A 10,037-nucleotide genomic window follows, 5' to 3' on the forward strand; every position below is an offset into this window, starting at 1 on the left:
TATATAAATAACTCAATCTCATTTATATAATTAATTCGATAGTGACAACATCCATACATAAAATATTTAATTAAATAACTTGAAACTCTCTAAAAGGAAAAAAATAAAAAAAAATCCCTAGTATGTTATGTTGCTTCATGATCCTTAATCATCTCTTGATTCTTCTTATTCAATTACCTGAAAAAACATAAGTATATATATTAGGATACATAAAAAAACGAACGGAATTGAACAAATTGACTTAGTCCATGACATAATTCCACAAGATAATGGTTCCTAGCTTCAAACATAACATAATGGCTTCTCTTTTCTAGACACATCAAATAAATGAACTGATAACAAGAATACCATAGTAATATGATATCTTATGCAAACAAAGGATAAAATCTCTCACAAAAATAGAACTCGATAAATTACAATGTTATAAATATCTTAATTTCAAACCAAATCATGGTCAACCCCAGGGAATTTCAAAGAGCAAATATGTTTTGTAAGCACAAGTAGTGTCTCATAATAGGGAGAAAAAAAAAGTCAGCAATACCAAGCCTAAAAACTAGACAACAATACAATAGCAGTGCACTCATACATTATCTTCATTTAGCATATAAAACAACCAAAACCATACCAAATTTCTACAATGCGTTCAGTACCTACACCATGATAGTAAATCCTTAATGCATTTATTACTTGAAAAGCAACAGAAAACAAAGAAAAGAGACAAAAGGAGGAAATGACTTACGAAAACGGCAGCAGAGTTACAAAATCAGCAGCAGAGTTAAAAATTGGCAGCAGACTTAAGAAATTGGCTGAGAAATGCTTCTATCTTTAGCTTAATCCAATCATTATTTGCGTGAGTAAAGTAAAGAATTGCATTAATGACCAAACCCCTTAGACAAGAGACAACAAAAAAATACTATTAAGAAACTTGGGGAAACTCAGTATTTCAGACTAACAACAAAAGGGAGGCACACTAAATCAGATTCTGCTCTAAGAAAGGGAAACTCGATGTTTTAGTCAAGTTTCTCATATTTTTTTTGCTTGCTTTTTGTTTAAGTGTATTAAAGTATTTTTTGTGTGGAATTCAATATTTTTTTTTTTGTTTTGGCTTCTATTTTCACAAAGAGCGCTAAAATGAGCAAAACAATAGAAACTAAATCCACCACAAGCCAACAAAACTTACTACCTCCTCACTAACAAAAGGCACCGCGCCCCACTACACAATATTGAAAATTCTCAAAAACATAATCACAGGCTGGTCGCAAAAACATTTAGTTACTAGTCTTCTTCACCTCATTCTACAAGGACTACTATTAACATAACATGATTAAGTTTGCACTACCCCTGCCACCCGAATGAAAACCTGGTTCAAAATGCAAGAAATTATAGACAAATATTGACAATGTTTACCATAACCTGATGAAGTGATGCAGGATGCATATTCCGTATATACACACAATTATTACAATGGCTACAATTATAAAATTGCATTCCTAAATCCAAGAAAAACCATTAACCAAATGATGAAACACTTCCTAACAAAGAAACCAAACCAAAAAAGTGAAAAGAACTATAATTTAATATAGCAAACAAACAACACAAGAATAGAAGCATTGAATGTTCATTTGTTTCAAACTGCATACCTGGAAAGATTCAACATTGAAATTTTACCACTAAGGCACTTTGTAAGTTCCAAGGTGAGTTGGATATTGCTAGAATTTTTCGGTCTCCTGGTGACAAGAAACTTCCACTAGACATTGTTACAAGAATTTGCCTCATTTTTTCTCCAAATTCTGAAGTTGTTAGGAACAATATTACTTGATAAGTGGTGTGCCTCAATACGCCATTTCCCTTGCCAAAACAATAGCAAAACATCTGATGAGAACTAATAGCTTAATGTATGTCGGTATCGACTATATAATGAGGCTAAGTAATATCAATCATAAAAGAATTGAAGAGGAATTCAGCCCGAGCATTAAGCAACATAAAAAGGCGTCTGAAAATTCAAAGTAGAGCTATTAGCAACTTATATCATCCAAAGTATAAATGTATGATTATAGGTACCCTTCAGCAAAAACAAAGAAGTTCAGCATTGCCAAACAGATAACAAGAGCATAAAGCATCTTAACTTGACCAACAAAGTGAAAGCCCCTACAACCAATGAAGAAATTGCAATGTGAACAGACCAATCCAAAATACATTCCAAAGTTTGAATTCAATTCAAATATGTGCCTTAGCATAACAACAATGACTATTTATGTTATTACAAGCCTGAACCATATCATAACAACATAACATAGCACAATGGCAAAAACTCTTTCTCTGTAATCTATCTATGTATGTTATCATTATCACACACATAACAACAAAGACTCTATTACCTTAATAAAAACAATTTAACTAAGTGATGACTATTCTAGAAAGATAATACCAATATCGTTTTTGTTTTACAAAAAAAAACCTCAATCACAACCATTTCTTTAGTATCATGCAAAACCATTTCTTTAATATCGTTTTTGTTTTACAAAGAAAACCTCAACCACGAAGAAACCCAGAATTTAGATCATGCAAAACATTAATGTATCAACTTCCCAATTTCAGATTCAATAATTTCTAAGATCCCTACTACCAAGTAAATATAAAAACTGTCACTTTGGAACTTATTCATTAAAATCAGATTCAGAACCATATAACTGCCAACCCTAATTTCTAATTTTTAATCAAAATTCTCAAATCCCAAAAATCCTGCATAAGCCAGTCCCTAAAATCTTCCATAAATCAGTATCAAATCCCCTAAATTCTTTACTCTTTGCATCACTAAAATCGCAAGAATAACACACAAAAACCACATCTACCTAACACATAAAAGAAAAAAAATAATGAATAAACATCATGCGATTCTGTGATTCTCAAACCCATTCCTCAAACCCAACTCTCATCCCTTTGACCACCAAACGTGATTCCTCAGATCCATAATCGTGTTTCTCAAAACCTTCCAAATTATCGATCATCAAACGCGATTCTCAAACCCTTTCTGTGCACCCTAACTTCAATGGAAAACTAACAAGAACAAAGAAAGGAAGGAGGAAGAAGGGAAAAAAACCTGAACGTCTAAACCGTGGAGGGTGTGTCGGCGGAGATCGACGTCACTGACGGGTGTGCGGCGGGAACCTGAGTGGTGAAAGAGAAGCTCGTTGTCGGAAACATAATGAGATAGCGAAACTAGAAGAGAAAGCGAACGATGAAGCTTCGTTAATGGGAACGATGAAGGGGAACACGATTTGGAGAGTGATTTGTAATATAGGAGAAGCTTCTTCGTTGATTCGAGAGATTTGGAAAATGATTTTAGGGATTTGAGGGGTTTTTTTTGTATATGACAAAAAGTGAAAGAGGGATTTCAGTTTATCTAAGTGAGGGAAAGAGTTCACACAAATTCACTTAGCGCTAACTTCAAATTTGGTTTTAGATCCAAAAGTTGCAACGGTTGCCAAAACTGTCGCATATACTGTTGCAAAATTTTGAAAATAGAGACATTGCGACAGTTTTGACTTAATAGTCGCAAATGAACTGTCGCAAATCCCTTATTTTCTTGTAGTGAATTGAAGGTGGAGTAAGATTTCAAACTATTCTCTCTTGTTTTCTTGCTCCATCTTCTGTTCGTGTGATTATGATGTTGAACAAGGAATTTGATTTTGTTTTGAATTCCATGAATTTTTGTCAGTTCGGTTTCTAACTACCGAAGCCAATTTAAGGAAGATATGTGGTTTCAGGTTGCAGGTACCAAACTGGTTACAAGGGCAAAATGGTGAACTTGAGGGGCCTGGGAGCATAATAGGTGGGTCTAAAAAGCAATTTTCAAACCACAATTTGCTTTTATAGCTATTTTTCACTGGAAGATAATCAATAGGACAAATGTTCATGTTTCTTTAGTTCTGCTCAAATGGAAACGGTAATTGGAAATTTGTATCCTCGAGGACAAAAAAAAAAGGATTTTATTTGGAAGTGAAAACTTAAAACCCACTAACATGATACAAAAATACTATCACTCTGTTTGGTAAAAAATAACGGATAACTGATAAGCTAACTTATAACAAATGAATTTATATATAGTGGATAGCTTAAAAGCTAGCTTTGAGCTTATAGTGAATAAGCTATCTGATTGAAAGTGTTTGGTAAAATTAGCGGTTGAACTAGCTTATAAATATGAAATAATATAAAAAAATATATGTTTAATTAATATTTAATTTTTTTTTGAAGCACTATGATAAGGGTAATATTGGAAGAAAAAATGATAAGCTATAAGCTTCTTTTTTTTTAATGGTAAATTGTTAGTTGTTAGTATATTACAATGTTTTGTTAGTTTTTCTTCTTGCCAGGACTTGACCCTGGACATCCAACTTCTTAACCCTTAATTCAACTAGCTTAACCAGTTGAGCTACCAATCTCACTCAACTCATAAGCTACTTAAAATAACGTTTCAAAAATAGGCTATAAGCTAGTAAAATAAGTTATAAGCTCTTTTTAAAAAATTGTTACTAAACAGAGCTTTTAGTTTATAAGCTATAAGCTAGCTTATATGTCATCCCAAATAGAGTCTATGCCATGTCATTCGATAAGAGTCTGTGGTAGTGGTTTGCATCAATAAGTTTTTTTTTTCAAATAATCATTTTTCTTTTTGCGATAAGCATTTTTCTTTAGAAAACCAAAAATTCGGAATTTTCTGGTAAATGCTTATTTTTTAGGCTTAATTGTATATTTGATCTCTTATGTTTATTTTAAGTTTCAAATTGGTCATTTATGTTTTAAAAATTTTAAGTTGATCCCTTATGATTTAAACATTTCAAGTTGATCCTTCAAGTTTCGAAAATTTGAATTAGTTAGTCCCTATTTAATCACCTTTATAGGACTAACTAATTCAAATTTTAGAAACTTGAGAGACCAACTTGAAACTTAAAACATAAGGGACCAATTTGAAATAAAATAAACATAATGGACCAACTTGAAACCTGAAATAAACATAACAGATTAAATGTGTAATTAATTAAGCCTATTTTTTATAAGCGGAAATGCATATTCTTAATACAAACCGAAACATACAATATCAATTGTTAATTGGTTCAGTGGTGATCAGGGTCGGTTCCGACAATTTAGAGGTCCGGCCTTAAATATTAAAGGTGGACCCCTAAATAAAAAAAACAAAAAAATTCAAAAAAATGATACTGTTTTTTTTTTCTTTTTTACAAAAAAAAAAAATACTCTTTTAAATTGTAAATAATATAAATAACATAAAATAGTCATATTATAATCCATACCAACAAAAATATCTTCTAACTACTTAAAAAAAAAATAAACCTTCCTTCTAGCTGTGGGAGATGTTTCTATTTGAGACAAGAAAAACTTTTGTTTATTCATTTTATTTTATTTTTCTGAAAGTTGAACCTAACCACTTTAGACTGGGTCAATAAAAATATATTAAACAAATTACGAATTTTTATTTATTTTTTGAACATTTTTTTAAGAGCCTTGCTACATATAAATTATTTTTGAGGACTGTAAAATATGAGGTCCGATGTCATAGGGAACCTTGCGCTCGCTCAAGGCCGGTCAAGGCCGGTCTTGATGGTGATTGACATTGAATTTAGTAGGGAGGACCACGGTTCAATCCTCCGCAACTACGATCGAAAGGGAACTGAAATTATTTGATGCCAAAATTTATCTCTAAATTAAATTAAACGATACAGTGATCCAGATACTAACTATGAAAACCAAAAAACCAGAAGAGACAATGAAATTTGCCAAAAAACAAAAATCAAGGTGCCATAAACTACAATAGTAATTTATTTATTTATTTATATTAATAAACTACAATAATAATTGGATAGTACTACTTGAAGTCTTTACTAGGTTTAATCAACTGCCTAATCACTTTACCATTCCAATCAAATTAACTTAATGAGGCATCTTGTATACTGTAGAAGAATCTTCTTTTTCCTTCTAATCAGTTGAAGTTTACTTTTCTGGTGGAGTGTCAAAGTTGAAGCTAATATGTTCCTATCACGTTCTTCCTTTTCCCTTTAGTGTTAGTGTTTAAGGGAGCATGTCCAACAAAAATTCTCAAATTAAGTGGCATTTGCAAAAGTTTCAAGTATATTACAAATTGTTTAAATATATTGTATCTCATAAGTATATGTGAGAAATATGATTTTTTTTCTTTTATTACAGTAATATTAACCTAATATATTTTTTTATTTAAAAATATGAACCTATTCTTTTTATCAAGTAACCAACATATATATATATATAGACTTAACTACATATTTGGTCCTTGCGTTTATTTTAGGTTTCAATTTGGTCACTTACGGTTAAAAAGTATCAATTTGGTCACTTACGTTTATTTTAGGTTTCAAGTTAGTCATTTCCATTAGTTTTGCTGCTAACACCGTTTGAATAGTACACGTGTCAATGTGTACAATTGTCATACAACTCTTCCTCCCATGCAATGCAAATACAACTCTTCGCCGCCGAAATTTTTTTATCGACTGTTAAATCAAACAATCTACTAAATATGATATTAAGGGATACCTCACCTAACCACTTGTCTTTCCAAAAAGACATTTACTCACCATTACCCACATTCTTACTAATGTAATTTTCAAACCACCATCTAACACTCAACCCAACCACATTTCTAAAATCACCCAGATCCTTCCACCAATTAGATGCTTTCCTCCCTCCCCGCCTCACACGTCCATCCTTCACGCCATATCAAACACCCGACACCTTGAACCACAACCCCTCTTGATCAACCAACATCCTCAAAATTTTAACGTTTTATTTACTTAGCTCTAAAAATTCGCAATATAGCTGTCTAAAAGATAGAATCACAAGTCTCCGTGAGTTTAGCGCAATTGGTAGGGACATCACATTACTTATGCATAAACTGGAATTCGAACACCAGAGACTTAACTTATTCATTTTTAAAGTGAGAGTTTAGTCATTAAACTACTTGACAAAAAATCACAAAATCATAATTTTTTTGAAAAAAAAAAAATTAAAAAATATATAGATTTTGTCCTATGCATTATAGTAGATGATCATTTTAACCTATGTATTGACAATATCTTGTTGAAGATTGGGACTCACCCTCGGCAATGCTTGACTTGTGTATAAATGTGCAAATTAGCAAATGTAAGGATGTAACTTTTTCAAAACAAAAGGACCCAAAATTGCATAATTTGCATTTTTTGGTCGGTCGTCATATACTAAAAATGGAATTTCATTATCAGAAAATATGTCACATTGTCACTCTTATAAGCAATTCAGTAAATATGAGAATAAAAATATTTGATAAGGCCAACCAGAGTTCACAAAAAAAAATAAAAAATTGATTCTAGGATCCCACACAACAGAACCTTTTTAAAAGAAAAGTCTTTGGCATTATTTTAACTTTGCAAATTCACATTATGAAGCTAACCTTTTATCATATTAATCATTATTCTATTTTTATCCTTATGGAGAACATCATTGTATTTTATTATTAAGTTGAAATTCATTTACTTACATAAAAATGATGGGTCTGTAGCGTAGGAATAAAGTCATCTAATAAAATAAAATGCAAAAGTAACTAGTCATGGTAACTCATCATAGTTGATCACAACAATTTTACAATGTTTTTCAGCATAGGAAATTCTGCAAGAACAATTAATCACAATTGCCCCAAATGTTACATATGAAAATGTCATTACCTTTGTATTCCTTTTTTTAATTTTATTTTTATGTCGGTCAAGAATCCTGTATTCGGTCAAGTAAGGGCAATCCGCATCATACAAGCATTTTGTTAACTGAATTTGTTAATTTGAGTTAGACTACAAACCAAAATTCTAAGATTATCTAATGTGGATTATAATAATAATATCATGGATGAAAACATGATGATCATTAAATTACGTTTGCGGTCGTTACAATTACGGTTGTTATGGTGTGAAATAATTTTTAAATTTTATAAAATATACTAAGAGTATGTTTGGATGGGAAATTCTAGAAATTCAAGGGATTTAAAATACTAGGTAATTCAATTGATTCAATTGAATTCCCTTCATTTTCAAATTTCATTGTTTGGATAAAGTGATGAAATTCCATCAATTTTAAAATTCTTTGTTTGGGTAATGTAATTGAATTTTCTTCATTTAATTTTATTTATTTTAATAAAATCGACCCTAAACCCAAAAATTGGCCGAAAAACAAAAAAAATCGGCCGAAAAACCTAAAATCGGCCAAAATCATAAAATCGGCCAAAAAACCTAAAATCGACTATCAACCATTAAATTGGCCGAAAAAATCGGCGGAAAAACCTAAAATCGGTCAAAAACCATAAATCAGCTGAAAAACCTAAAATCGACTATAAACCATGAAATCGGCCGAAAACCATAAAATCGGCAGAAAAAACATAAAATTGGCCGAAAAACCTAAAATCGGCCACAAACCATAAAATTGATAGTAACACACAAAATCGGCTGAAAAACCTAAAATCGACCAAAAGCCCTAAAATCGACTAAAAAATCTAAAATCGGCTGAAAACCAAAAAAATTAATCGAAAACCCAAAAATCGACCCTAAACCCAAAAAATCGGCCGAAAAAACTAAAATCGGCGAAAAACCCAAAAATCAACTATAAACCCTAAAATCGACCGAAAAACCTAAAAATCGACTATAAATCCATTTTTCGGCCGATATTAGGGTTTATAGTCGATTTTAGGTTTTTCGGCAGATTTTGGGGTTTATAGCCGATTTCAGGATTTTGGGTCGATTTTAGGTTTTCGGGCGAGTTTTTTGGGTTTAGGGACGATTTTAGATTCTTCGGCCGATTTTTTGGATGTTGGCCGATTTTGGGTTTTCGGTCGATTTTTGGTTTTTCGGCCGATTTTTTGGGTTTTCGGCCGATTTTAGGGTTTACAGTCGATTTTTGGAATTTTGACCGATTTTAGGTTTTTCTGCCGATTGTTCGGATTGCCGGCCGATTTTAGGGTTTATAGTCGATTTTTTGGATTTTGGCCTATTTTTTGGGTTTTTGGTCGATTTTTGGTTTTTCGGACGATTTTTTGGGTTTTCAGCCGATTTTAGGGTTTATGGTCGATTTTTGGAATTTTGGCCGATTTTAGGTTTTTCTGCCGATTTTTCGGGTTGCCGGTCGATTTTAGGGTTTATAGTCGATGTTTTGGATTTTGGCCATTTTAAGGTTTTCGGCCGATTTTTTGGGTTTTCGGCCGATTTTTTGGGTTTTCAGCCAACTTTAGGGTTTCTAGTCGATTTTTGAAATTTTGGCCAATTTTAGGTTTTTCTGCCGATTTTTTGGGTTTTCGGCCGATTTTAGAGTTTATAGTCGATTTTTGTGCTTTTGGCCGATTTTAGGTTTTTTCTGCCGATTTTTTGGATTTTCGGCCGATTTAGTGTTTATCGTCAATTTTAGGTTTTTCGGCTAATTTTAGGTTTTACTATCAATTAGTAATTTTTAAAAGATTACAGAGAAGAAGGAATTTCAAATTCTTTGGTTTTAGGTGTCATTTTGAAATTCTCTAAATTTAACTTGAACAAAATACTTCTTAAATTTCCATCATTTTGAAAATTCTTCAAATTTCCATCCAAACAATGGAATTCACCTTAAATCATTTGAATTCCCTCAAAACATTACTTTACCTCAAAAAATTCCCCCATCCAAACACACTCTAAGTAGAAGTGTCATGCGTCCTTGTCACTACATTCTATCTACTATAGTAGATTCTCAGTTTTCTCTTAAAATACTAATTGAAAAATTCTTAACTAAATACAAAATTGAAAAACCGTTAAAAGTTTTTAAATTTTATAAAATATACTAAGTAGAACATCATGCGTCGTTGTCACTACACTCTTTATCTACTACAGTAGATTCTCAGTTTGCTCTATAAATACTGATTGAAATATTGAGATTAAGGGTTATGAAATTTTGAGTTTTTGTGCGAAGAATTAAACAAACATGTATGTAATCGTCATAGTTGTTACCTTGAG

The 10,037-nt window shown here is 31.7% G+C and overlaps 1 long non-coding RNA gene across 1 annotated transcript; it reads right to left on the reverse strand.

The window, feature by feature from the left end:
- LOC123911547 lies at window positions 1–3,589 on the reverse strand. The gene is made up of 3 exons (XR_006810563.1): window positions 3,101–3,589; window positions 740–887; window positions 1–177 (listed from the first exon to the last, which is right to left on the reverse strand). It is a non-coding gene; the product is annotated as an uncharacterized LOC123911547 (long non-coding RNA).
- Window positions 3,590–10,037: the final 6,448 nt, after the last annotated feature.

The sequence above is a fragment of the Trifolium pratense genome, linkage group LG2, assembly GCF_020283565.1.
Source record: "Trifolium pratense cultivar HEN17-A07 linkage group LG2, ARS_RC_1.1, whole genome shotgun sequence".
Classification (NCBI taxonomy): domain Eukaryota; kingdom Viridiplantae; phylum Streptophyta; class Magnoliopsida; order Fabales; family Fabaceae; genus Trifolium; species Trifolium pratense.